The sequence below is a fragment of the Manis javanica genome, chromosome 12 (assembly GCF_040802235.1).
Source record: "Manis javanica isolate MJ-LG chromosome 12, MJ_LKY, whole genome shotgun sequence".
In the NCBI taxonomy this organism is placed as follows: domain Eukaryota; kingdom Metazoa; phylum Chordata; class Mammalia; order Pholidota; family Manidae; genus Manis; species Manis javanica.
This window is the reverse complement of record NC_133167.1, coordinates 51,568,334-51,595,903: the sequence shown is the minus strand read 5'-3', so window position 1 is coordinate 51,595,903 and position 27,570 is coordinate 51,568,334.

The window sequence follows — 27,570 nt, the reverse complement described above, 5'->3', positions numbered from 1 at the left end:
CCCGAAATAGCCTAAAATGTTTTCCTAAATTAAGCCAGAGTAGCAGAGATCCACAAACTTGACCACATCTTCTAAAATCCCCACCTCTGCAGAATTGCTTTTTACTGAATTTGACTTTAGTGCTGGTTACACATCATGACACAGTGAAGGATGTTGTGAGGAACAGCCCTATGGAAATCTGACAGCCTTACTGGAGAATAGTGTCCACTTCATTACATAGTAACCTCTTGGTTAGAATTTACAAGAGAAGGTTCTTCCTGGCCTCCTAACCAGAAATAATTATGCTACTCTTGAGCAACTAGCTTGTTTTTATCTCCTAAACATGGTGAATCATGTAGCTGATGATTTTTCCTTCTCGATTTTTTCTGCCAAAAATCTTGGAAGTAAATTCGTGGTTGGTCTCTAGCATGGCTGCAGGACCTTACAATTTCTGCTTTGTGCATTAACTTTATTTCCAGCTTCATTGCTAAATCAGTAAGGCATAGTGGAGCCAGAGTGCCTGGGTTTGAGCCCTAGAGCTTTGCCACTTATGTTTTGTATGGTCTCAATCGCTCCTCTGTGCCTGTTACCTCATCTGTAAAACAGAGAATAATAGGACCAATCTTGTGGATTGTGAGGATTAAATGAATTCATATACGCAATGTACTTAAAACAGTGCCTACCACCTAACAAATGACCCGTGTTTAGGTGTTATCCTTATCTCACTTTCTCTTTATATTGATTTCTTCCTCTACAAAGTTTTATTGTTCTTTTTTCTTATTGTATATATTTTTATATGTAAGCCACCTTAAGTGCTTTTTAGGACAAGACTGGGTAAAAATGGAAGTGAATAAGCACAAAAATACCAAAATGTATGCAGCTTTTGAGAATTAGAAGTAACCACTATAAAAATATTTTTATAAAAATAAACTTACAGAATAACCACAGTATAGGTATCTAAATAACTTTTAATCTGCACTTGCATCTTTTAGAAGCTACTAGAAGTCTGATCGTGCCCTGACTTCCTCCTAAATGCAATTTGTCCTGATAAGGAGTTTCTGTGAGAAAACTCACCCTTTATATCTCATAACTGCTCAAAGATTGCCACTGGGAAACTACATGAAGTTTTCATCAGTAATCAAGCCTATAGGAAAGGGCTTTCACTGCTTTATCCTTGGTTAGATGAAGGTCTGGACCTCTAAAGACTCATCCCCTGATTGCTCCACTGACGAGGTGAGGCCTGCTTTCCTTGTGTGTAGGTGGAAAGCATCTATTCAGATAAAAGGAAAGTCATACAAACTGGCATAAATGAGGATGTAGGTCAGAACAAGATGTTGTTTTAAAGCACTGAGAAGTTTTACTCTAATATTAAATATACTTCCGTTAAAATAAAATCCTTTGCTTACGTCTCCACAGTTTAAACAGTACTGATGATGTGCGTCATGCAGTCTGTTTCTCATCTGCTTTTCTTCTCTCGCTCTCTGTCTCTGATGATAGCTGATAGCTGTCGGGAGGCCTGGCCTCTGACTTAGGGTCAGAGATCATCAAAAGGATCCCTTGCTGTGCAAAATAAGCTTTTTCTTTAAGCCATTCGTTGCTGTGGCTAGAGCTTTGTTCCCCTGGCCAAATCACAGAAGTTTTCTTCTCTTACAATCAAAGTAACCTGCAGAAGGTGTCTTATACTAAGCCTTCTCAACCAGCTTGAGAAAACTTTATCAGATTGTAACTAAAAGCAGGTTTCAAATAAGGAGGGAATTAGTCAACATTACTCAGCACCCACTTTGGGCTCAATAGGTATTGGAGATACACCTATACAGTATTTCCCCACGGAGCACCCTAGGAAAGGGAGGCCAGAGATAAACAATGTGCCAGGTGATAAGGACAAAAGGAAGTCTGAAAGCCGGAGACAGGGGGGCTGTTGGGGGGCAGGGGAGCAGGGGGTGCTCAGGGCCATCGGGGAAGGCTCACTGATGGGGAAGAGACCTCACAAGAGGCCTGTGGTGAGGGGATGGATTACACTACAGTGAGGAAGGAAAGCCCCAGAAGGGGGGAGAGCTGGGGCCTGGAGTTAGCTCTGCTGGTTGCTCGACCGCAGTCAAGTTCTGAGTGCCAACACTGGCTCTGGCGACTCTCTGCCCTGCTTACCCTCGTCTTTCAGATGAAGGTAATAATGTTTGCCCTGTCTGTAACTTGGACCTACTGATGTTTGAGTCAATGTTTAGAGGATATTTTGAGCACTCAAGAAACACGAGGAAAGCACAAGTTACAATTATGTTGTTTTCCCTGTATTTTTCTCCTGTTTCAGTTCTGGCTGGGTTTGTTTTCTGTTTTTTGTTTTTGTTTTTAATTAACACAAACAAACAGAGCTCATTGCCTCTCCTCCCTGTCCATGAGCCAACCTCATGGGTCAGTTTATATATTCTTCATCTATCAAGGCCAGTGCTGAGATCGTCCTCTATACCTCAGGGTCAGGGTCAACATGAAACTAAGAAAGAAAATGTTCTGCTGTTTAAGGCAAAGAAACTCTCCCAGTCAGTCATCGCTGCACTCAGAGGGCAAGGGTTAACCCCTACTAGGAGGGTTCCCCTTGGAGATTTCATTCTCAGGAAAGCAAAAAGCACAGGATGTCATGAGTCCTTGAGGTGGGACAGCTATGGAAATAAAAGCCTGTCAACAACTTACCTGTTTACTGTGTGGACTGTTCTGGAGAGGTGGACAGAACCCTACAAGACATAACTTTTCTGAGTCTGTACAATTCAATCAAATTCCTTGCAGAGTCCTCAGATTATATTCCAACTCCCATTTTCTTTTACCTACAGCAGATGAATGGGGTAAACCTGAATGAAACAAATGATAGAGGAAGGAAAAAAATTAGGAAACTCTGAATCAAGTGCAGAAATTGATTGGGAGCAACAATTGTTCATGAAAATATTTAGCATTAAAGTCCTTAAGTACTTATAATGGGATTTTTAAAGACAAATTTTTATCTTGGAAAATGCCAAACCTATACAAAAATAGTTTAATGAGTCCCCAGGTACCTATTATGCAGCTTCACCAATTTTCAACTCGTTGCCAGTGTGTTTCAACTTATGCTCCAACCTAATTCCCTGTGACTCCCTGAATTATTTTAAGCAAACCCAGATCACTTCATCACCTCATCACTTAATACAGTTAATTCCCATTTTTCTGGGTACTTATGTTCCATAAATTTATCATAAACATCGAATTAGCAAATACTGAACCACTGCTCTAGGGGAATAGAATTAGATTCCTGTGAGCCTCTGGTCATATTTTTTACAATTAGTCAATAATAACCTTGTTTTATTTGTATTTCTGTATAAAGACACCAAATATATATTGATTTATTTACATTGAACTCATGGCCAACAACACTGTCGCTCACGCCTGGAAGAAGTTTACCTAAGGTCCATATTTTCTCCATAAGACACATCACTAGACAGTATATTACCATGATACTTAGAGGCCATTTTAAACAGCAACATAACCAAAAAAAGCAAAAAAAATGTTAAAACATGATACTGAATAGACCATGAAAACACTTATCTACAGTATGAGAACTGATACAAGAGGCCACCTTGTTCAGCCTCCGCTGGCAATGTGTTCAGCAGCAACTCAGTTTGTGCTGCTCTGTACATATCTGTGAATGATCAGGAAAAACTCATGAGTATTGATTTGGGGGCTACAAATACATTTTAGTGACTGGCAAATTCATAAATATGAATCCACAAATAATGAGGATCAACTATATTTCGACCTGTGTCTCATGTAAGGATTTTTGTTGTTAACATAATTACAATACCATTTTTTCCACTTCATATTAGCAATAAAAAGGGTATCTTTAAATGACATTTCGTATTCATTAATGACACCAATTCAATAATGCTATTCATTTAAAATGACATTCAAAAACACCCATAATGGCAATTCAATAATATCACTCATTAATTCTAACATTTATTAAGTGCCTACTGCATGCTTTAATATTGGATGAGTTGTTTGTTAAAGACAAAGAGCAGTAATTACATAATGTCCCATTTCAAATATATAAAATTAAGAGATTTTTAAAAAATTTCTAATGTGTTTCTGAGAGCAAGATTTTTTGTCAGCATGAGGCTCAATTCAGTATAATAATATTGGGAAAGTATAATTCCTCACATTCTTGAGTTAACTAACAACCACTATGTTGTTTACTTCTGTATTTGTCTTTTGTATTACTACATAAAAACCACATTAATGCAAGTTTTTAGTTGTTTAACGTCTGCTTAGTAAATGTCTGTAATGTGTGAAATCATGACTTATAATAGCAATTATATTTTTCAAAGGTGACAAAATACAAGAGTTCCACCAATATGATTTACTCAGGATGTTTACTTAAAATATGGCAGTAAAGTACTTCAAAATATGTGGAAAGAAAGTTTCCTATTAGGAATCTTGATGGCACTCTTCTTAAAATACCCTGGGTCCAATGTTAAGTTATCAGTGCATGAATGGTTAGATCTAGACAGCGGGAAACACAATTAAGTAATACACACACCAAGATTATTTTGTTTCTATTTTCAAATAAATTTCTCTTAAGCTTCCCAGAAGCACTTCAATGTTGTCATGGAATATCCATCCTTTTTTGATGTTTCAAGTATTGGAAACCAAAGATTATCCTTTTCTCAACAGTGGAAATTGCAGTCCTCAATCTAAACTCTCAGTTTTAATAACAATGACCATTATAATGAAAAAATACATAATTTTGAGTAATTGCATTTAGTTAGTATTCCTATTTGGTCATAGGAAAATTGCACTGTGGGACCGCCATACTTGAGCATTATTACTGTTTTTGTGTCCTAGGCTCAGAAGTACTGGAGATTAAGAAATTAAGCAAATCCAGGAATTCATATTCATATGTGAATAATTCTAAGCCAAAGCTATTGTTATGAGGTTGCTAATGGAAGAAGTTTAATGATGTTTCCCCAAATGAAAGCATATTTTCTTTGAATCCTTTACAGAAATAGACACACAGATCAATTAATCTACAGTAAAGGAGGCAAGAATATACAAAGGGGAAAGGACAGCCTCTTCAATAAATGGTGTTGGGAAAGCTGGACAGCCACACGCAAAATAGTGAAACCAGACCACTCTCTTATACCATACACACAAATAAACTCAAAGTGGATTAAAGACCTAAATGTAATAAGACCTGAACCATAAAACTCCTACAAGAAAACATAGGCAGTAAACTCTTGGAAATTGGCCTTAGTGATTTTTTTCTGGATATTTCTCCCCAGGCAAGGGGAAAAAAGCAAAAACAAGTAGAACTATATAAAACTAAAAAGCTAATGAAAGGCATCCTACTATATGGAAAAATATATTTGCAAATGGTTTATTCAATAAGGGGTTAATATCTAAAATATATAAAGAACTCAAACTCAACAAGAAAAAAAACAAATAATCTGGTTAAAAAATAAACAGAGGACCCAAAGAGACATTTTTCCAAAGAAAACATGTTCATGGCTAACAGACACATGAAAAGACGCTCAACATCACTAATTGTCAGGAAAATGCAAATCAAAACCACAGTGAGATATCACCTCACAATGAGATATCAATAGTTAGAATGGCTAATATTAAAAAGATAAAAAATAACAATTGTTGGTGAGGATGTGGAAAAAAGGGAACACTCATGCTCTATTGATAGGAATGTAAACTTGTGCAGCCACTCTGAAAAACTGTGGAAGTTTCCCCAAAAACCTGTATGGTACTGAAATACCATACAACCCAGTAATCCCACTTCTGGGGTTTACCCAAAGGAAACAAAAACACTAATACAAAAAGATAAATGCACCCTATGTTTTTTGCAGCATTAGTTACAATAGCCAAGAAATGGGAGCAACTTAGAAAATGTGGTACATATACACAATGGAATATTACTCATCCATAAGAAAGACTGAAATTTTGCCATTTGCGACAACATGAAGCCAGAGGATATTATGCTAAGTGAAGTGAGTCAAATAGAAAAAGACAAATATCAAATGATCTCATTTACATGTGGAATCTGAAAAACAAATGAACAAAGAAGACTCATAAATACAGAGAACAAATTGGTGGTTCCCATATGGAAGGAGGTTGGGGCAGATGGGTAAAATAGGTGAAGTATAGAACACTTTCCTCCCCGCCCCCTTTACAGCACATTACTAATGGCTTATTTACATCATGTCCAGTTATCAAGTAAAATCACATCCAGCTATCAAGAAAAGTTAATGAAACATACTAAAAGTCAAAAGACAGTTTGAAAAAAACAGCAAGATTCAGATATAAGCAAGGATATTGGAATTATCAGACCAGGAATTTAAAACAACTATGACTAAAGTGCTAAGGGCTGTAATAAATAAAATAGCATGCAAGACAATGGGCAATGTCAGCAAAGAGATGGAAATCCTAAGAAGGAACCAGAAAGGAATCCTAGGATCAAAAACATTGCAACAGAAATGAAGAATGCCTTGGATGGGCTCATTAGTAGACTAGACGTGACTGAGCAAAGAATCTCTGAGCTTAGGATTTTAGCAATAGAAACCTCCAAAACTGAAAAAGAAAGGAAAAAAGACTGAAAAGAAAAAAAAATAGAACAGAATATCCAAGCACTGTGGGACATCTACAACAGATCTAATATGCATATAATGGGAATTCCAGAAGGAGAAGAAACATTTGAAATAAGAATGATTAAGAATGTCCCCCAAAGTAATGTCAGACGCCAAACCACAGATCCAGGAAGTTCAGAGAACAGTAAGCAGGATAAATAACCAAAAAAATATACCTAGGCATATCATCTTCAATTAAAGAAAATCAAAGTTAAAGAAAAAATCCTAAAGAAAAAAAAGAGGAGAAACAACAGAAGAGCTCCTACAGAGGAGCAAAAGACAAGTATTACATCTGATTGTCCTCTGAGACCACACAAGAGAGAATAAAGTAAAATATGTAAAATGTTGGCAGAAGACAACCCCACCAACATAGGATTATGTACTCCAAAAATTACTCTTCAACAGTGAAGGAGAAGTACAAACAAATGAAAATTAAGAGAATTTGTTGCCAGTAGACCTGCCTTGCAAGAAATGGTGGAGTTCTTAAGAGAGAAGGAAAATGATGTAGGTCAGAAACCCTGATCCACATAAAGGAATAAGATAAAATATTTTTATCCTATTAGTTTTCCATATTCTTACTTGATGTAACCAATAACAACTTGTTGAAAATAACAATACCAACAATGTATTTGATTATGTATGCCTGTGTATATTTTTTATGCTTATAATGCACATATGTAAGTAAAATAAAAGATAGTGATGATACAAGGGAGGGGAGAGAGGAAGTAAGATTATCTTGTTAGTATAAGGTACTCGCACCACCCATGAAGCAGTATAGTATTATTATTATTTTTTACTTATAAAAAACAAATTCATTTCTCACAGCCAGTATAGTGTTATTTTAAGGTGGACTTGGATTAGTCTTAAATGTGTATTGCACACTTTAGAGCAACCACTAAAAAAAGGTTTAAAAAGAAGTATAACTAACTAATATGCTAAGAAAGGAGAGAAAATGGTGTCATACAATATGCTCAGTTTAAAATGATAGAAAACAGAAAGAGAATGGGAGACAAAAATAGGAACAAAGAACAAAAGCAACAAATTGGTAACAGTAGCATACTAGACATTAATCAACTATATCAATAACCATTCTGAATGTCAGTGGTCAAAATGCACCAATTAAAAGATAAAGATTATCAGAGTGGATCAAAAGACAACTATAAGTCTACAAGAAACCCACTGGACTATTTTTTTTCTCTTTAAGATAGTGATTTTATTTCCTTTGGATATATACCAAGAAGTGGGATTGCTGAGCCATATGGTAGTCCCATTTTTAATTTTTGGAGGAACCTCCATACTGTTTTCCCACAGTGGCTGTATCAACTTACATTCTGACCAGCAATATACAAGGGTTCCCTTTTCCCCACATCCTTGCCAGCACTTGTTATCTTTTGACCTTTTCCTTTCAGTTTTAGTTAGATATAATTGAATATGGCACTATATAAATTTAAGGTGTACAGCATAATGACTTGACTTACAAGAAAACTATTTTAAATATAAAGTTCTATATACAATAAAAGTAAAGGGATGAAGAAAAGTATACCATGCTAATACCAATCAAAAGAAGGCAGGAATAACTATCTTAATTTCAAACAAAGCAGACTTCAAAACAAAGAAAATTATCAGGGATAAAGAGGGGCATTACATAATGACAAAGAGGTCATTTCTCTAAGAAAACAATCCTTCAAACATATGTGCATAACAACAGAGCATCAAAATACATGTGGCAAAAACTGATAGAACTGCAAGGTGAAATAGATGAATCCACTTTTATGCTTGGAGACTTCAATACCCTCTATCAGATGTGGGCAGACCCAGCAGGCAGAAAATCAGTAAGGACACAGTTGAACTCAGCACTTCAATCAACTGGATATAATGGACATCTATAGATTATTTCATCCAATAACAGCAGAATACATATTCTTCTCAAGCTCACATGGAACATTCACCAAGGTAGACTATATTCTCAGCCAGAAAACATACCTTAACAAGCTTTAAAACAATAGAAACCACACAATGTCTGCTCTCATACAACAATGGACTTAAACTAAACATCAGTAACAGAAAGATAACTGGAAAATCCTGAACTATGTGGAGATTAAACAACATACTTCTATATAACACATGGGTCAAAGAAGAAATCTCAAGAGAAACTTTAAATATTTTAAACTAAATGGAAATGCAAACACAACTTAGCCAAATGTGTGGAATGCAGCAAAAACAGTGCTTGCAGGGAAATTTGTTGCACTGAATGTATATATTAGAAAAGATCTAAACATCAATATCTAAGCTTCTGCCTTAGAAAACTAGAAAAAGAGCACATTAAATCAAAGTAAAGGAATAAAAATAATAAAAATTAGAGAAACCATTAAAAATAGGGAATATAGAAAATTTTAAAACTCAAGGTGGTTCCTTGAAAAGATCCATAAACTTGATAAGTTTGTAGCCAGTCTAATTAGGGGGAAAAGTGAACAAATTAATAATATCAGAAATAAAAGAAGGGACATCACTACAGAGCCCATGGTCATTAAAAGGATAATAAAAGAAGACTGAACGACTCCATGTCCATACTCTGACAGCCCTAGAAGTGGGCGGCTCCAGGAGACGCACAATCTTCCAAAATTCACACAAGAGGAAATAGACAACCTGAATAGGCCTGTCTATTAAAGAAATTTAATTAATAATTAATAACCTTGTAAAACAGAAAGCACCAAGCCAAAACTGGTTCACTGTTGAATTCTACCAAACATTTAAGAAAAAATTATACCAATTCCTTACAATCTCTTTCAGAAGATAGAAATGGAGAAAATACTTTCTAACTCACCCTGGCACCAGCATTACCATAATTATCAAAACCAGACAAACAATAAGAAAACTACAAACCAATACTTCTCATGAACATAGATACAAAAATCCCTAATAAAATATTAGTAAAGTCATATCCAACAATGTACAAAAAGAATTATACAAGTGTGATTTATTCCAGGTAGGTTGGGTCAACATAATAAGCAATTATAACAAGGTTGCAGGATACAAATTAATATACAAAAGTCAATCACTTTTCTATGTACCAACAATGAACAAGTAAAATTTGAAATAAAAAATACAATATCATTTATATTAGTAGCCCCACAAATGAAATACCTAAATATAAACCTAACAAAATATGTAGAGAATCTATACAAGGAAAATGATAAAACTGAAAAACTACAAAACTATAAAACTCCACTCTTTTTTATCTGTCCTGTCTACCTGTCCAAGTTCAGCTTCACTCTTTCCACCTTCATTCTCCCCCACATACTATACAATCCAGTCACATTCAATTAATGCCAGTTCCTGAAAACTCATTTCATTTTGATGTTTCTGTCTTTGAACACACTATTCTCTCTAATAAGCTCTCACTCTTTAGTGACTAACAATGTTAAAACTGCCATCTGTAGGCTTAATGAAGAATAATACAAGCTATGAAGTGTGTCAGGGCAATATGAAGCCCTCACTCAAAGACAAGACCACTTCCATTCTGAAACTGTTCCTGTCAAGGTCATTGACAAACTCTATCCTAGGGTTCCTTCTTGTCGTCCACTTGCTTGACTTCTCAGTAGCACTAATCACCCCCTAATAAAGCAAGTTCCTCTCCTGACTTCAGTGACACTACATTTCCCTGGTCTTCCCATTCCTCACTGTTCCTGCCTAATTAGTCTGCTTGCTGTTCTCCAACTTGACTTCTAAACATTAGAGTAACCAGGACTCCATTCTCAGCCCTCTTTCCTCTGCTTTTCTCTACCTCCATTCACTTATTGGACAATCTCATTCACTCCTATGGCTTCAAACACCATCTATTTATAAGTGACTCCCACACTTAGGTCTCCAGATCCTAATTCTCTACCTGGCTCCAGACTCATTTATCCAACTGTCTATTTGAAATTAATCTTGGAGATCTTAATGGCATTTCAAACTTTACATTTAAAAAAACCTTTCTTTTTGCCTTTCCCCCCTTAATAATTTGTTTCTGCCCTGTCCTCTTATCACAGCAAAATGGTTCCAAAGTTGCTCATACCAAATGTCTAGGCATAATCTTCGATGCCTTTGCTTGCCTCTCTATATCAAATTCATCAGCAAGTCTTTTTGAAGCTACTTCTAAAATACATGTTGATTCTCTTCCCTCCACCTCCCCTGGTACTATCCTATTTCTAGTTTTCAGTATCTCCTGCCTATATTACTGAGCAGCCTCCTAGGTGGACACCATGTTTGCACGCTTAACTCTTCCACAGTTTGTTACTCACAGCATAGTTGAAATTATCCTTATAAAGAATAAATTAAATGTCACTCTCTGGCTGAAGGATCCCTCAGTGGCATCCTATTTTACTTAGATTTAAATTCAACCTTTCCAAAGAATAAAGCCTAGGGATAGTACTCTCCCTGACTTCAAGCTACACTACAAAGTTACAGTAATCAAAACAGTATGGTAATGACACAAGAACAGACCCATTGATCACTAGAAGTAGAGAGCCCAGATAGAAACCCATACATATATGGTCAATTAATATATGATAAATGAGCCATGATTATACAATGAGGAAAAGACAGCCTCTTTAATAACTTCTTTAATAACTGGTGTTGGGAAAACTGAACAGCTACATGAAAGAGAATGAAACTGGATTACTGTCTAAGTCCATACACAAAAGTAAATTTGAAATGGATCAAAGACAAGAATGTAAGATATGAAACCCTAAAACTGTTAGAAGAAAACACAGGCAAAAATTTATTGAACATAAGTGTGAGCAATTCTTTCCTGGACACATCTCCTCAGGCAAGGTAAATGGGACTACATCAAACTAAAAAGCTTCTCTACAGCAAAGGATACCATTAGCAGAACAAAAATGCAACCTGGATTATGGGAGAATATATTCGTGAAGGATTTAACCAATAAGAGGTTAACAGCCAAAATATATAAAGAACACACATTCCTCAACACCCAAAAACCAAATAACCCAATTAAAAAATGGGCAGAGGACCTGAACAGATATTTCTCCAAAGAAGAAATACAGATGTGAAAAAATGCTCCACATCACTAATAATCAGGGAAATGCAAATCAAAACTACAAAGAGATATCACTTCACACCACTTAGAATAGCCACTATCCAAAAGACAAGAAATAACAAGTGTCAGGGAGGATATTGAGAAAAGGGAACCCTCTTGGTGGGAATGTCAATTGGTGCAGCTACTGGGAAAGCAGTATAGAGGTTCCTCAAAAAACTAAAAATAGAAATACCATTTGATCCAGTAATTCCACTTCTAGGAATTTACCTGAAGGAAACAAAATCCCTGATCTGAAAAGATACATGCACCCCTATGTTTATTGCCACATTATTTACAGTAGCTAAGATATTGAAGCAACCAAAGTGTCCATCAACAGGTGAATTGATAAAGAAGAGGTGGTACATATGCACAGTGGAATGTTATTCAGCCATAAAACAGAAAGAAATCCTGCCATTTGTGACAACATGGATGGACCTAGAGAGTATTACAGTAAGTGAAACAAGCCAGACCCAGAAAGACACATACCATATGATTTCACTTATTCATGGAGTATAAAAACAAAACACAATGAAAAAAATAGCAGTAGACTTATAGAGACTGAGAAATGACTGGTGGTTACCATGGGGGAGGGACTGGAGTGAGTAGGTGAGGAAGTTGAGGGGGACAAAAACAGCACAAAAATCTGAATCATAATGTATGTTGGTCATGGGGATGTGGTGCAGCATGGAGATTACAGCCCAATGGTTCTGTAACATCTCCCTATGCTGACAGATAGTAACTGCATAGTAGGGGTGAGAATTTAATAAGATGGTAACTGTTGAACCACTGTCTTGTACACTTGAAACCAATATAAGATTGTATATCAACAATACTTCAATTAAAAGAATATTTTAAAAAATTAAAAGTGTAAATAAAACAAAATTAGTTCATTGCTTTTGGAACTGAGAGGTCATTGATGGCCTGGGCTAGGGTGTCCAGCCCAACTGCAATGGATTGAACATAAAAAAAGAGTGGGGGAGATGATACTCGACTGCTGATTTATCAAATAAATGTCTGTCTTCACAGATTTTAAGCCCCATGAAAGCAGAGCCCAGTCTTTCCAGTATATTCATGTTTTCCAGAAATCACTACAGTGCTAGAAACATCGTAGACACTCCTACCCTCAAAGGGACATAGAAATGAGTGAATGAAAGGCAGAGGAGAAAGGAGAAGGGAAAAGGAGGAGGGGGAAGGGGTGAGAGGAAGGGAAAAGGACAGAGAATTGGAAAAATAAGGAAAAAAAAGAGAAAACAAAACAAGGAAAGATACAGCAGTAGACAGGCAGGATCCACTGTTTTCCAAGATGGGAACATCTTGTGCATATTTATATGTGGAGATAATAACCCAAAAGGGATAGTTTAAAGATACAAGAAAAAGATCGATACATAAAAAGAGAAAGCTCTGTGGGAGGGTAAGAGATTGGATCAGGAGCTAGTGGATTAACCAAAGAAAATGAAGTTTCAGTAACTGGCAGAATGTCATTGGTAAGTCACAAATGAATTGTAAAAGTCAATTTTTAAACTATATCATAATACTGTTATCATTTGCTTATTGGTTTAATAATGTAATTATACAAAGTACTGTCATATTATTTGTCCTGTACAAACCCACCTACAGGAAATCTCTACTGATTTCTTTGTACCTTCTAAAACCTTATTTTGGCCTCACCCCTAACCCAAGGAAACATACCTGAGCCTTACCTAATTTGAATTTTAGTTGAAGATAAGCAAGAAGGACCAATTTATGTTTAAAAAATTAGGTTTCTAACCAGGACCTAACATCAGATTCTTCCTCTCTGTTTCAGAGGATATTTGTCAGCCATGACCTTAAACATCCTCATTTTGTAAGAAGACAGTAAGATTCAGGAAGTTGAAGTGGCTCTAGTTATGCACAAAATTAGGACTAGATCTCAGATTTTCTGACTGCAAGACCAGCTCATTTCCCGCTACCCATGGGATGCTCTTTTAGAGTATTTGCACATATTTGTAGCTAAAAAATTGATTGTACTGCCAAGGAATACTGTATCCCATCTGATTCTTCTATATTAAATTTTGAATTCCACTACTTCTCCACCTAGATTGTACCCACTTTCACTAATTCAGAAGAACATTATCCTGTCCATTGATAACCAGAGCCCATGTTCCCATTTTGTGCTGGGGTCTTTTATCACTCGCTTATGTCTCCTGCAGGGAGAATGGACACTGAACAAAGGGGAAGCCTGCCTTGGTCGATGGAATTTGCAGAGCTAGTAAATCTAGAGAGAATTTTGAAACAAATGGTTTGTTAGGGTTCCGTGACTCGTTTTTGTTTTACATGTGGCTTCCCATCATGTGAGAGATTAAGGGTTCTGTTGTGAGCACTGTGGGCCACTCCACCAACATCCATGCCCCCTTCCCCCTAAACCAAATCACATGGCTTTCCTGCACCCCCAGGGCCACAGCCCTAATGTATCCCATCCAGTGCTGTGCTGACTTGGGAGGCTGCCTGGGTGCTCACCCCCACCTGAGGCATCCTGCCTCTGCAGGGCCCTCTGCAGCACTCCTCACTCCCACCCCACCACCCCACAAACACACATACAACTGAATTTGCAGGGGTCTCTCATATCCTAGGGGGTCTATAGGCCAATGGGAGATGAGAGCCATTGAATAAAATTTTGCACCTTTCTTCCACCCACATCAAGGCCTAACACAGTCTCTCCTAGACTCACACAAACCCACTGTTCCTCAGGCCCCAGGAATTGAGTCTTTGGAGGCTTTGACACACCATCCTTCTAATTGAGGGATTTGACAAAGTTAGGTCATTGGGGTTCTCCTAGAAATGAGACTGAAGAAGAAAAAATAAGTAAGGAATACAAGCATGACACACATGGCTGGTCCTAGAGAGAGGTGGCACTGTTGATAGGCAACCCGACCAGAACCTGCCTTACGCTGACATTGCTTGGCATGCTGAGAAACAGTGAACCCAGGAACACACCCTTAAAGCTTCCTTCAAATTCTCTTACATCCATAATAGCTTCCCCTAGTCATCTCAGACTTCTCTAGTACAACTTCTCTGCCCAGCCTGTACTTGAAAAATCCAAAAGCTCCCCTCTTTCATTCTTGCCTTCTCTTTTTTCTTACAGTCACTTCTCTCTACTTCCTGGCACTGACTCTATGTTCCTTCCCCAAATCTCCAACATCAACAACAATAGTGCTTCTGGAAGTTGTCTAGAAGTGAAAATACCTTAGGACATGCAGAATGAGCCAGGATTCATATTACAGCAGAGGTTCTCAAAGCGTGGTCCATGGAGCACCATCGACAGCACTGGAACCTGATAGAAATGGAAATGCTCAGGATGTACCCCAGACCTACTGAGTCTGAAACTCTGAGAGTAGAGCTGGTGACCTGGTTCCACAAGCCCTCCCGGTGTTGCTGATGTGAGCTAAACCTTGAGGGCTTGTTAGTAACCATGGTCAAGTGGTTCTCCTCCCACTCTCACTGTGTGTCACAGTAACCTGGGGAGCATTTAACACGTGTAGATTCCGGACCTCCACCCCAGAGATCAGTTTCAATTGGATTATGATGGGGCCCAGAGTGTCTGGGTGATTTAACACTAGGGTGCTGAAACATTTCAGTATCCTCAAAAAAGAACAAAGTGGGAAAACAGTTTTATCTATTGTGGAGAGTTTGAGGGGTAGGGGGGGGGGATGGTGCTGGTTTCCTGGTTTAAGCTTGAAATGTTTAATATGTTTATAACATTTAACTCTAAAGTAGTCATTAACATGAGCATAGAGCAAGACTACATTGCAATTTTTTAACACTTGCTTCAGTAAAATACATAAATGGTCTTTAGAATTTCTGAGTACATGTGGTAGAACTGCTTGCAGTCAGCAGAATCATTAAAGCCTCACATACCCCGAGCCTGACCACAGAGTCCTTGCGGGTCCCTGATGGCTGGCTGGGTGCCTCTCCGCTAACACATTAGCAGCCCTTTAGGTTGGTGTCCCGGGCAGCTGGCCGCCTCTCACCCTCCTCTCAGCCCCCAGGCCTTTGGAACACAACTGCAATTCTGCTAATGTCTTCAGACACAGGCATCATTTTATTCAGCTTTTATTAATAGCAGCAAGTGTTATGTAGACTTAACCCTGAGGGGAGAAAAGCTAGAACTGGGTGTGGATATAAGTGTTATACCACTTCATCAGGCCATTTTTCCACTTTCTTTTCATAAGGACCAAAATAGACAATGAAAAAAAAGCACCAATTGTAATTTTCCAAATGGAGATAAAACACTGCTTTGGGGGTTCACTGGTGAAATTTATGTTTAGATAGAATTATACACAAATCTCTACCTTCCCTGGCTTAATCCACCTACATCACCACCAACTGACTTGATTTGGGGACTTTTTTTTCAACTTAAGTAATTACATGTCATGCAGTGAGAAATAGTAGAACCTTTTTTTTTTTTTAAAGAAACTTAAAGGTTGACCAATGTGCTAAAGTTTTGGTATTTCTGGGTTGGTTACATGAAATACCTTGATTAGAAAATCAGTTAAAATAGTAAAAAATCCAGTGTGTTATCTAGTTACCCCAGAAACAATTGCCAAGCTGAGGTTCAGAGAAAATCACCAAAAAGCATGTAGTATTTAGAAGGAATTTGAATGCCAGCTTAATCTCAATGCCCAACAACAGTATTTCAAATATCTGGTCTGTGACTGCAGTAGGCTAAATGAGCATAAAGGAAATAGGGTCACCGTAGTTATCGTCCAAGTGAAAGTACATCTGTTCCTCTGCTCATGATACTCTAACCAGGGCTGGAAATGGATGCCCACTGCAAAAACTACTTGCTGAAATTTCCGGAAAATCTTGAATCTTATCTTTGAAGTTCTCTGCAACACTCAGGGAAACCACATTGAAGGAAACACTTTAGAGGCAATCTGAGCACTGGTTCATGTCAGACATACACTGTTGCATTCCTTTAAAAAGCGTCTCTAAGTTGTGTTTGTAAATGAGTAGGAGGGTGCTCAGTGAGCTGGGACTTGAACTCCCCCACCACCCACAAACTACTGATGGGCAGAGCCTGAAAGAAGCCAGGCATGCAGCAAATTTGCATGGGGGAATTCCAGCCCCTTCTGACCTTCCAAACGACTGACACCTGTCAGAAGACACAGGAGGACTTGACCAAAGACCCAGTGGCAGGAAATAAACCCACAGCCCCTGGTAGCAGAGAGAGCAGATGAGGAGCATGGCCACATTAGCCCAAATGTCAAGGACAGAGCTCCTGGGCCATGGTGGCAGTGGATCCCAGCCCTTGACCTGGCGCAGGCACGTAACCTCCGCGAGGCATCCTCCTGGCAGAGGTGGCATGAGGCAGGCCTCTGCATGAGGCCTGTAGGAGCAAGCACCGCAGGACAGGCGGCCTGGGCCACTCCTCCAAGGCACAGCCAAAGGGCCTGTGAACTCTAAGGGAGACAGAGGTTTGGGTGGGTTTCTTAAAATGGGCCAAATATACACAGGATTAGTGCCCCTACTCCCCTTCTGAGTCATTCTTACTAACAGAATTGTAACTCTAAAGAGCTACAAATTAGTAAGAATTGGAATTTACAATATGATGGTGAAACGCAGGTGATTCGCCCCTGGAAGGCTGAACTGCAATTCGGGCAGGCGAAAGAACAGCCCAGGCACCCACGCGGCGGTAACCGCGCCTCCATCTGGGTGTGGCAGCAGCTGCAGAGCCCTCCCTGGCCACCTCCGCAGGCCCTGGAACAAAGCCGCTGGGCACCGGGAGCGCATTTGCTGTCATGCGCAGTACAAGCAAGATGGTGTCATACCAAGCCCCGCCTCTCTGGGTGCCCCGCAGAGGGAGTCTGACGGACACCGTGTGCTTGTCCACTTTCCTGCCGCTGGGCTTCAGACTCAGATACAGAGAAGAGATTGGTGGTTGCCAGAGTGGAGGGAGGTTGGGGGGATGGACAAAGGGGATTAAATACAAACTTGCAATTATAAAATAAATAGGTCAGGAGTATGTAAGTACAGTGTAGGACACACAGTCGATAACATTGTATTAACTTTGTAAGGTGACAGGTGGTAATCAGACATTGTGGTGATCATTTTGCAGTGCATACAAATGTCAAATCAGTATGTAGTTGTGGATAAAATGAGAGTTCCTGTGGCCAGGATTCTCACCTAGCCCTGGGTGACTAGCTCACTGCACACCTGTGGGCAATACATGACTGTTGACTCTATATAAAGAGCTCTGCCCAGTGCTCTGGGCACTACACGGTGGCAGGGCTGCCAGGAAGGCTGCAGGAGAGCAGAGCAGAGGCTGGAGTGGTGGCAGCGCCAAGGACAGAGGCACAGAGGACGGCTGTGCAGGACGACTGTGCAGAGGCCCAGAGGATGGCTGTGTGGTATGGCTGTGCAGGCAGAGGTGCCCAGAGGCAGAGACCAGCTGGCTGCATGCAGACTTGCTCTGAGTGAGCGGGATTTTAGTGACTGAACTGCCACCTGAAATAAAGTTGGATATAACCCTTTCACTCCAAGAACGTTTTACTGTCATTTTCTTTGGTCACATTGAATCCATAGCGAACTTGCCTGGGGCTGAAACCCATTGGCAAGACAGTAGTACACCTGAAACTAATACTAATTGTATGTCAATTATACCAAAATGGATAAAAAATTAAAAATAACAGTATATAATACAATATGATGGGATTATTAAGAGCCTCTCGTGAAGGTAGATACCACTGTCAGCCCCAGCAGGTGAAACATGAGCATCAGCCTTAGCCCTTAGCCATTTTCTGAGTAGTCGGCTGATTAGTCAGATTCATTGAGCCAAAGTTAAAACTGGAATTTTTCTGCTACCAAATTATATGATCGTGGAATACAACAAAATGAATGAAACAAAATGAGTATGCAAATTTTGGTAGAATTTAAAGGCCAAAAGCAGAAAACAGGAGGCAATGCTGGAGTGTGTCTTCAAAGATGTATGCGACTAGTCGGGGTAACAAAGGGCAGATTGCTAGGCCCAGAGAGGTACAGCCAAAGATAATATCCTGGAATTTTCATAAAAGAGAATTAAAACTCTTCTGTGCCCACAAAAAATGTCTTTAAAATGCTGATTATATATTGCATCATACAAATAAAACCTACAGATTGTAGCTGATAAGTTGAAAAAATACAATTGTAGACATTTTGAAACCCATGAAGGTTGCTGACCTTTTTCCCAGTGGTGAGGCAGCATGGTCAGTGTTTCCTGTGCAAAATCTCACTTGATTGTCTGGTAGGCAGTCCTACTCTGCAGGTAATGTTATTACTCCCCCTTTAGAGACTAGAAAGCTGAAATCTGACATTCTGACACCAGATTTATGGTTGGCCCCTGAACTCATCCTCCAGACCATGATTATATGTGATTATATGGCCCTGTGGTTACTGCCTCCTCCAGGGTTAAGCAATGTGTTAACACCCGCAAGAATGTTTTATCACCAAAGCACATGTGGTATGGGAATTAATTTCTTAGCACAAGCTGTAAAAGTGTATGTCTGGGCTCTCAGGGCCCTCTATTTTTCACTTTCTTTTTTTTTGGCTTGGTTCTTTATAATTTGGGGGGCTTTTAATGCACTGTTTTTCCCTCTGCATCTTTCCCAAATCATATGCAGATTGCCAGTTGTAGTTTTTGAATCGGCACATTTGGCCTCACAGAAATAGGAACCAGAAAAAAAGACATTCTAGGATTTTTTTTAACATTAGATTTTTTAGTGCAACTGTAGTTATTATATGTACAACTTTGAGTCCCACTTTATTCATTTAAATTATATCATAAGCATTCCTTACATTATTAAACACACTTACAAAACATTTTAATAGTTGATACTATTCTCTCAAGTAAATAAATCATAGCTCTTTTAACCAGTCCTCTGTCATGTGACATAAAGCTAAATTTGAATTAGAAAAGTTAACCTAACTCTTACTTCAGCTCTAGAGATCTAAAACCTAATCAGCGGGTTCTGGTCTCAGAGTTGGTACCTAAAAGGCTACTGCAATCAGTAAATTACATAGCATGTCACACTTGATCAATTTTTACCATATTAACAGTGATTACACATTTCTCAAGTTTCAGAGGGAAATCAAATAATTGACCACAGCTGGCAACATTTCATTTTACATGGAACACCACAGGGGGAAGAATGCCAGCTAACCTTGAGCAGGGCTTTCATTGACTGCAAACACTGAGGGGCAATGTCTTGTGCTGCCTAACTTTCCTCCTTTGCTACCCTTTCATTTGGTGTCTGAATATTTTCAAAAGTACACACAGGAATTACCAGCCTTTGCATAGGCCCAAGGAGAACCCCAGAGCCCAACGAGCTTTATTCCAAGAATGTAAAACAACCCACCAGATCACATAGGATATATCATAGGCATTTCTGAATGCGTGTAGAAATTGGAAGCTCATTTGAGCCCCTCAGGTTTTACAGCTGCTTCAAATCAATAATCAAGGTCAGTGATTTCAGAGTAGATGTTTTGAATACCAGTAATACTGGCCACAGGATTTTTATAAGCAAAACTGAAACAAAAATGAAAAGAGCAAAAGAAATAAAAACTTTTCTTACCAGTTTAGGCTTACAACCCCTTCCTGATAGTCACCATATTTTACCTAAATGAACTGATCAAACACAGAAGCATTCTGTGAGTGTGTATGTGTGTGTGTGTGACACAGCTTTATTATTATCATGTTTATCCATTCTGCATTCTGTAGTTGCTTGTTATTAGAAATGTTAAATACTTTCTACCAGCATCATCTGCACCAGCTTGATTCACCGTGTTGTACAACACGATAATCTATTTAATTTTCCTAAAGATGATTTGTTTTCATTGGGCACTGTCTTGTGGGAAGTTTCAGTCCTAAGCAAGTTCACTCTGGGCTGGGTGAGACTGGATCATGACAAAGAAACGTCGAGGATAAAAGGGTTGATACCAAGCTTTATTCTTGTGGTGGCAGGTCAGACACTAGAATCCCGACCATCCTGGGGCAGTATGCATACAGCAAGCCGGCCTCTGTGAGCGGGTCTCTCCACCTCCCGGCTGCCCCTGCTCCCCTGCAGCCGCTGAGCAGAGCTCCAACCGGATCTCTTTATATCAACACAGCCAGTAATAGCTTATTACCAACACGTGTGCAAGCATATGCCTGCGATCATTACATATGCACAGTGGGCAAGTATCTTAAGGCCAGGTGAGGATCCCAGCCATGGTAACTTCCATTTTTCCCACAGACAGTGTAAGAAAACGCATATCAAGACATCCTTGATTCACTAAAAAATAGAGACAGCAGCAAAGAACCTATTTTTATTACAGCTGCTTTGACCTAACAAAACAAAGAATGCTGCTGTCTACAGTAAAGGCATTTACAATCCACCCTTGAAATAACAAAAATAATCCTTAAAAAATTTAAATTACTACAGTGTATCATACTCTAATCTTAAAAACATAATTAAGAATCAATTGGAATCAGCTGATGAATATATTTTCATTTCTGATAGCCATATACACACACATCCTTATACACTTCTCACAAACTCCAGCCTTCTATATATGTTAATTTTTAAACTTTGATAAATCAGCATTTTAAAGTTTGTATGTATTTTCACTACCTGTATGTCAACATAAGAATGGTTGTAAGTTATTTACTTTCAATTTTAAAATATAGGTTTACAATGTCTGTTTTTCTGAGGATCTATTTTCTAAGTTGAACTACTCTACTTGAGCGGTAAAATTAATTTCAGTATTTTCAAAATCTTACTTCTAACAAATGTTGGCTAGCAACTTTAAACATGCCTCCAGATCTATGGGCCATTTTTTGTGGCCTCGCCTGGGCTAGCATGGACCTCACTTTACACACACTATACCCTAGGGAATAGCTCTGGGGTTAAAGAACTCTTGCAGGTATTTTATCCCGGGGGTTATTGCAATAACACCTCCAACCAAGGTGTCATTTTGGAGCTTAGAACAGTTCATAAATAATTTTAAGAGGTAAAATATGTCAAAACTGTAAGCCATTGGTAACAAGAGAATAATTTCCACAAGTTTAAAAACTGATAACCTAACTTTATGTTATCATGGCACATCTACTTGCCAGCAAATGCAACCTTTATTTTATTTTTTTAACTTATTCTTCAAGTCTGTAATCCCCACTTCCATGGGTGTCAAATGGGGCTGTTGGGTTGGTACAGTGTCGATTTTTTGTACCATCACGTGTGGGAATGTAGTGACCTTTTTCACTACCACAAGTAGAAAAAACAAAGAGGTATGTATTCATTCAGTATAAATTCTTAGCATTAATAGCTGGCCCAGGACTGGTGAAGTTATTAGACTGCTTCGTATCTGGTTCTTTGTGTTCCTGCCTTGGTAAAATAAGCTTTCAAGCTAGGGTCTCATGCTTAAGGCTAGACACCAGCTTATATGGCAAAAGGCAACAGGGCAATTTAACCTTCAATTAAGTGTTTTTCCATTAATTGGACCACACATTCTTACAAGCACCATTGCACAAAGTTTGGTCCTGAGAAGATTTGCAAGCGTTTTCTGTGTCTTTTGTTAGTTCTAACATACAGCTTATCCTTAGCAGACTACAGTTACCCAAGACTTCTCTTAATTGCTTTTCTTCCTGCATAGTTGGGAGAAACAGCAGGCAGCCTTTAAGTGAAGGTTTTGTGGCCTGAAATAGTAGCTAAAGGTCCTCCTTTCCAGTGTTTATTGTTGACAATTCGATTAGCATGCCTAAGCAGCTGGGCCTATAGCAAACAGGGTCAGCCACACAGCGCATACAACTGATTTTACTAATGTGTGGAGCAGAGGGGCAAAATGAGCTGTGCTGCACTTATCTGTATACTTACTAAAGAACACAATCGACAGTGAAAGCCAGTTTTCCCAAATTCAAATTAATCTTCTGGAATGTCACCAATTTAAGCTATTTGTTTCCCATTATTGGCTGATGATACTCATTTTCTCACTCTTCAAGCTTTAACACAAGCCACACTTGGCAATCATGAGGTAAGACATATTCATTCAAGATTTTCTTTTAATAAAAAGTGATCCCTTTTAACCAAAAGCAGGCAACAAAGTATCATATAAGGACATTTTGTGGATAATGAAGTCAACAACCATACTTTGGGTAATAGAACAAGCAGACTGAATTGTTTGCTGGCACATAGTGAGGTGGGGCAGGGACAAGGGACAAGCATCATGATTAACTTCCTGCCAATGGTGAAAAATGTCGAGATATATGTAAGAACGGGAGAGACTCCATCCGAAGGCTAAGATTCCATTTTAAAAACCAGGGAGTTTAGAGGTAAGATTCCTAGCAATGTTCTTTGGTAACCAGCCAACAACCTATCTAAAGGCAGCGCTAGGTGATCTGTCCCCACGGCTTGATGGTAAAGCCACTATCTTGGAGAGGAACAGGATCAATAAACTCCTTGGGTTAAGTTTATCTTTCAGAATATCTAGAGGACTGACTGTGGATGGTGACATAAAGCCTCTCACCCAAGAGAGACACCCTGAGACCACATATTAAACCTACACTACTGCTCCCCAACCCCCTGCTGCCCCTTGCCTCATTCTTGAAAGCCTTAAAAGACAGAATTCTAAGCCTTTATGTGTGCCTCCTCTCTGAGGCTGCCCACACTCCCCTTTCTTCGAATGTGTACTTTTTGCCTTAAATAAAGCCTTCTCACTGCTCAGCTTACTGCATTTTGTCTCTGCGCTCTTCCAGGGTTGTGTCTTTGTCACTTTGTTATTTCATTCTGTTCCCCAGATTAAGCACAAATCTTCACTCTATCTCTGTTCTACTCCAGATAAGTAGGGAGGGGCAACTGAGAGCTCTGGTTTGGGCTTGCAAGGTGCCATCGCCTGGGTGACCCAGACAGCGCCGCAGCTCTACGATCATGCTCTTTAGTAGCCTACCCAGAAATCTCCTTTCTTTGCCCTTGGGAAGTTCTCACTCCATCCAGTGTTCTGTGGCCCCCCAAATCCTGGGGCGTAGGGTCTCAGTCCCCACACTGTGCAGATCCAAGCAGAGACTGGACTCCAGGTGACCCTGGCTTTAGGAATTGGCAAGAGATTTGCCCCATGCCAACCTCTTTGCTGCCTGCAGAGCAGTTGCCAGTCCCTGCTACTCTCATTTTAATGAATTCCTTCCTTACCTTCACTTGCCTGACCTACTCAAGAATTCTTTCTTGTTCAGAATCAAGAACCCTCTCCTGTCCGGGTTGAGGCTTCACCTAGTGCACAGGGAGAGACCCCCAGACACAGCTGCCTGGCAACAATGGTAGTGCAAATGTAACTGGTGAGAGACAACCCAAGTCATGCAAACAATGACCTGTAGGTAAGCTGAGGGGCTGTGAGGGGCAGGATGGGAGGAGCTCCTGGGTGGACTCTGGCTCTGTAAGCAGGAGCCAGCGGCAGTTCCCAGGCAGAGGCCCCAGACATTGCTTGTGCACCATTCTCTGGAGCTCTGTGGCATGGCTTTCCTGGAACTCCTGGCAGAGCTCAGAGGGGACTGCTCAGCTGCGGCTGTTTAGCCAGGAGACCAGCTACAGCAGCATGTGACCCTCAGACCCTCGTGTGTTCCAGCCAGGAAAGGAGGGACGGATCACTTCTCATAATTCTTGCTTGGCCTTGTGGACTTCCCAGTCACCTCTTCGTGACTTAGATTTGACTCTGGACATCATGACTGGCTAATGACTGCAGAATATGAGCTGGAGGCAGAAATCTCACAAGGAAACAGCTTAGGGTAACCGTTCTGCCAGCCCTATTTAGTTTACATACCCAAAATTCTACAATGGGCAGAACTTGGAACTACATTACTTTCTTCTCAGTACTAGCAGTAAGGTCCCCAGAATCATTCCGTTCTAATCCTATTATGTCTTTGCCTCTTTGTCTACCTTTCTCTAAAATGTTTTTATCTTGCCATTAATTTGTACTTCTTTAGGGTTTAACACAAATGTCACACAACCCAAAAAGGACCATTTTCACCTCGGAAGTTCCTATATTAGCTTGCCTCTTGTGCTTATCGTTTTCTGACACTTTCCTCATGCCTACCTTTTTTTTTTTCTAGATCAGACTTTCAGTCAAATACTACTAAGCTTCAAAATAAGTACTTCAGGAATTGTGTGTGTGTGAGGGTAGTGGAAGGCAGAAGTCCCATTAACATAAGATCTAAATCCCCAGATCCTAGACCAGCTCTCATAAAGTAACAGAGACGAATCTGAAGAAAGACATTCTGAAATAAGATGGAAAATGATTCGTACAAAATGCGCTGGTGGGAAGTTTCTTACAGAGTTGACTGCTGTGCTGACTCTGGCATTCTTCATGTTGTATAGTCAAGGCTGCAATTCACTAAGGATCTTAGTCTGCAGCCTAATGATCTTCCTGAATTCCAGAGTTATTGCAATACCTGTGTATTTTCTAAAAGGCCTCAGGAATGGGTGAAATTATTTAAGAATAATACAACTTTTATTGTATTTGCCACTGTTGATTATGGGCACTAATCCATATTCCCTAAGGAAGGAATTCCCTTTTTTGGAACACCAGCATAACAACTTACTTTCCCCTTACACTGCAGTCTCTCCACTTCACAGCTCCTTGACATCGCCTCTATGCTACAGACACCATGCACAAGTATGAATTTGTCAGGATCCTAAACCCTCAGATTGTGTTTAATTCTAGTTGACACTTAGAACTTCATTTACACTTGGAAGAAATTAGGGAACCAGATTAGCCAATACTTTTCTTCCTTGCTTATTTGAAAAAATGTATATTTAACTCTGGGAAAACATTTCCTATCTGAAACATCCTGAAGTCAAGGTCTTAGCCCACAAGCACACAATGTTGGCCACCTTTCATGTATGATTTAAAAGCCTGGGCTGTTCATTGATTAGAGTGATTCAGTGATGGTCATATAATTGTTTCTCACAGGCCACTAAGAAATATAAACTAACTCAGATAACGAAGTTGAAGTCTGACTTAGTAAGATTGCATAAATATTTCACATCCCTAATTCATTCCTGCACACTCAAGGGGGATTAAATAATGCAGAATCACATCTAACTCCATAATCCTGCTTTCATATCACCTTCAAAGAGATGTCAGCATTGGCATATTTGCATATATAAAGCCACATCCACTGTAATATTAATATATGCCTTTCTAGATACTCCTAATACAACTTTTTGTGACTATTGCAACCCTCTGGCAGTACTTTCACCCAACCCACAACATCTTTTAATAAAGAATCCTCTGATTCCACGTGAAAGTAATTCAACTGAGCATTTCTACTTAATCCAGTTTAGAAGCTTTGCTCCTCTCTCAAAGTGAGGAATGAAGAATCAGTAGAAAGAACAGAAAGAACTAAACTTATATAGGTTAGTGATATGTTACATTTATCAAATATAGGTTGGTGACTCCCAAATTTTTACCTATAGCTTTCTTCTAAGTTCCAGACTCATATATCAGGCTACCTATTCAACAACATCTTCCTGCTGAGTATCTCAAATTTAATCTTCCTGCTAAGTATCTCAAATTTAATATAACCAAATCAGAACTCTTCCCCCCCACCACAAGCCACCCACCCAGTCTTTCCTTTTTCCTAGGCTTTCTACACCCAAATAAGTAGCACTATGATCAGTCCAGTTGCCCAAGTCAGACAATCGCATGCCATTTTTCACTCTTTTCTCTTCACATTTCCCTACACCCTACCCATGAGCTATAGTCCTATGATTTCTAAATCTAACATGTATCTTCAGTTTGTCCACTTCCCTGCATAACCACCACTTCCCCTCTGATCCAGACCACCATCACCTCTCACCTGGAATATTGTAACAGCCTCCTTTCTCTAGCCATGCCTCTAAACTCATACCTGTTCTTCATATGGAGTCTGAGTAGTCTTTTAGAAACCTAAATCTAATCATGTCATTCTCCTGCTCAGAACATGCCCATGGTTTTACATGTCACTTTGACACAAACCAAACTCTGTACATAACATGGCCACCATGGCCCTAGATGTTTGCCCCTGCTGACTTCAACTTCATCTTCTCCCTCTCTTTCCATTCTCCGGTCTAATCTTCCCACAGGTCCTCCAAGGGGCTGGCCGGTTTCCAGCTTCAGGATTTTCAAATGGCCGGCAACGCACCTGGATAGCCACCCACTGAGCCCTGCTGGTGCCCTCTGACCCTACTGGACTAAGCCCAAATACCTCTGCTGCAGGGAAATCTTCCCTAACCACCAAGCATGGATTCAACCTTCGTGAGCCCTGAAGTTCATGCTAGATTTAGAGGAAATTTCTTATGGAAAAAACTTTTCTTAGTCTTAAATTTGCAAATTTTACAAAAACACATGATTGTGGGACTCCTCAGGACCTTGGAAGAAGCCAGGGTAGTAAAGGACCCTGGAGTTTAGCCTCATTCACTTCACGGTGATTCTACCTCTGTGATCACTCTTACCCAGCAGGCAGTTACCTACCTGCCTCCCCCTTCCCTCCCCCTCTACCTCCAGGGCTGATAGTCTCTATATGGCATTCTACTTATTCTTCTTAGCACTTACCACAATCAACCACTTGTCTCGTCTGCTTCCTGCATCAAATCTGGCATATGCCAGCAGGCCAGGCAGCATGCAAGAACTGCCCACCAGCAACACAGCATCTGGCACAGTGGCACTCAGTAAAAATTGGTCGTGAATAAGTGACAAACTGTCCTTTGAGATTAACACTGCCAGATACACGTAGGAAACAATTTTACAATTTAAATTTGCATGTCATTAAAGCAGGGTTGTTTTCCTTCCCTGTCTCCCATGGTAAGAAGCTTACGACATGACATGATGCATCCTGGTGCGAAAGCCACA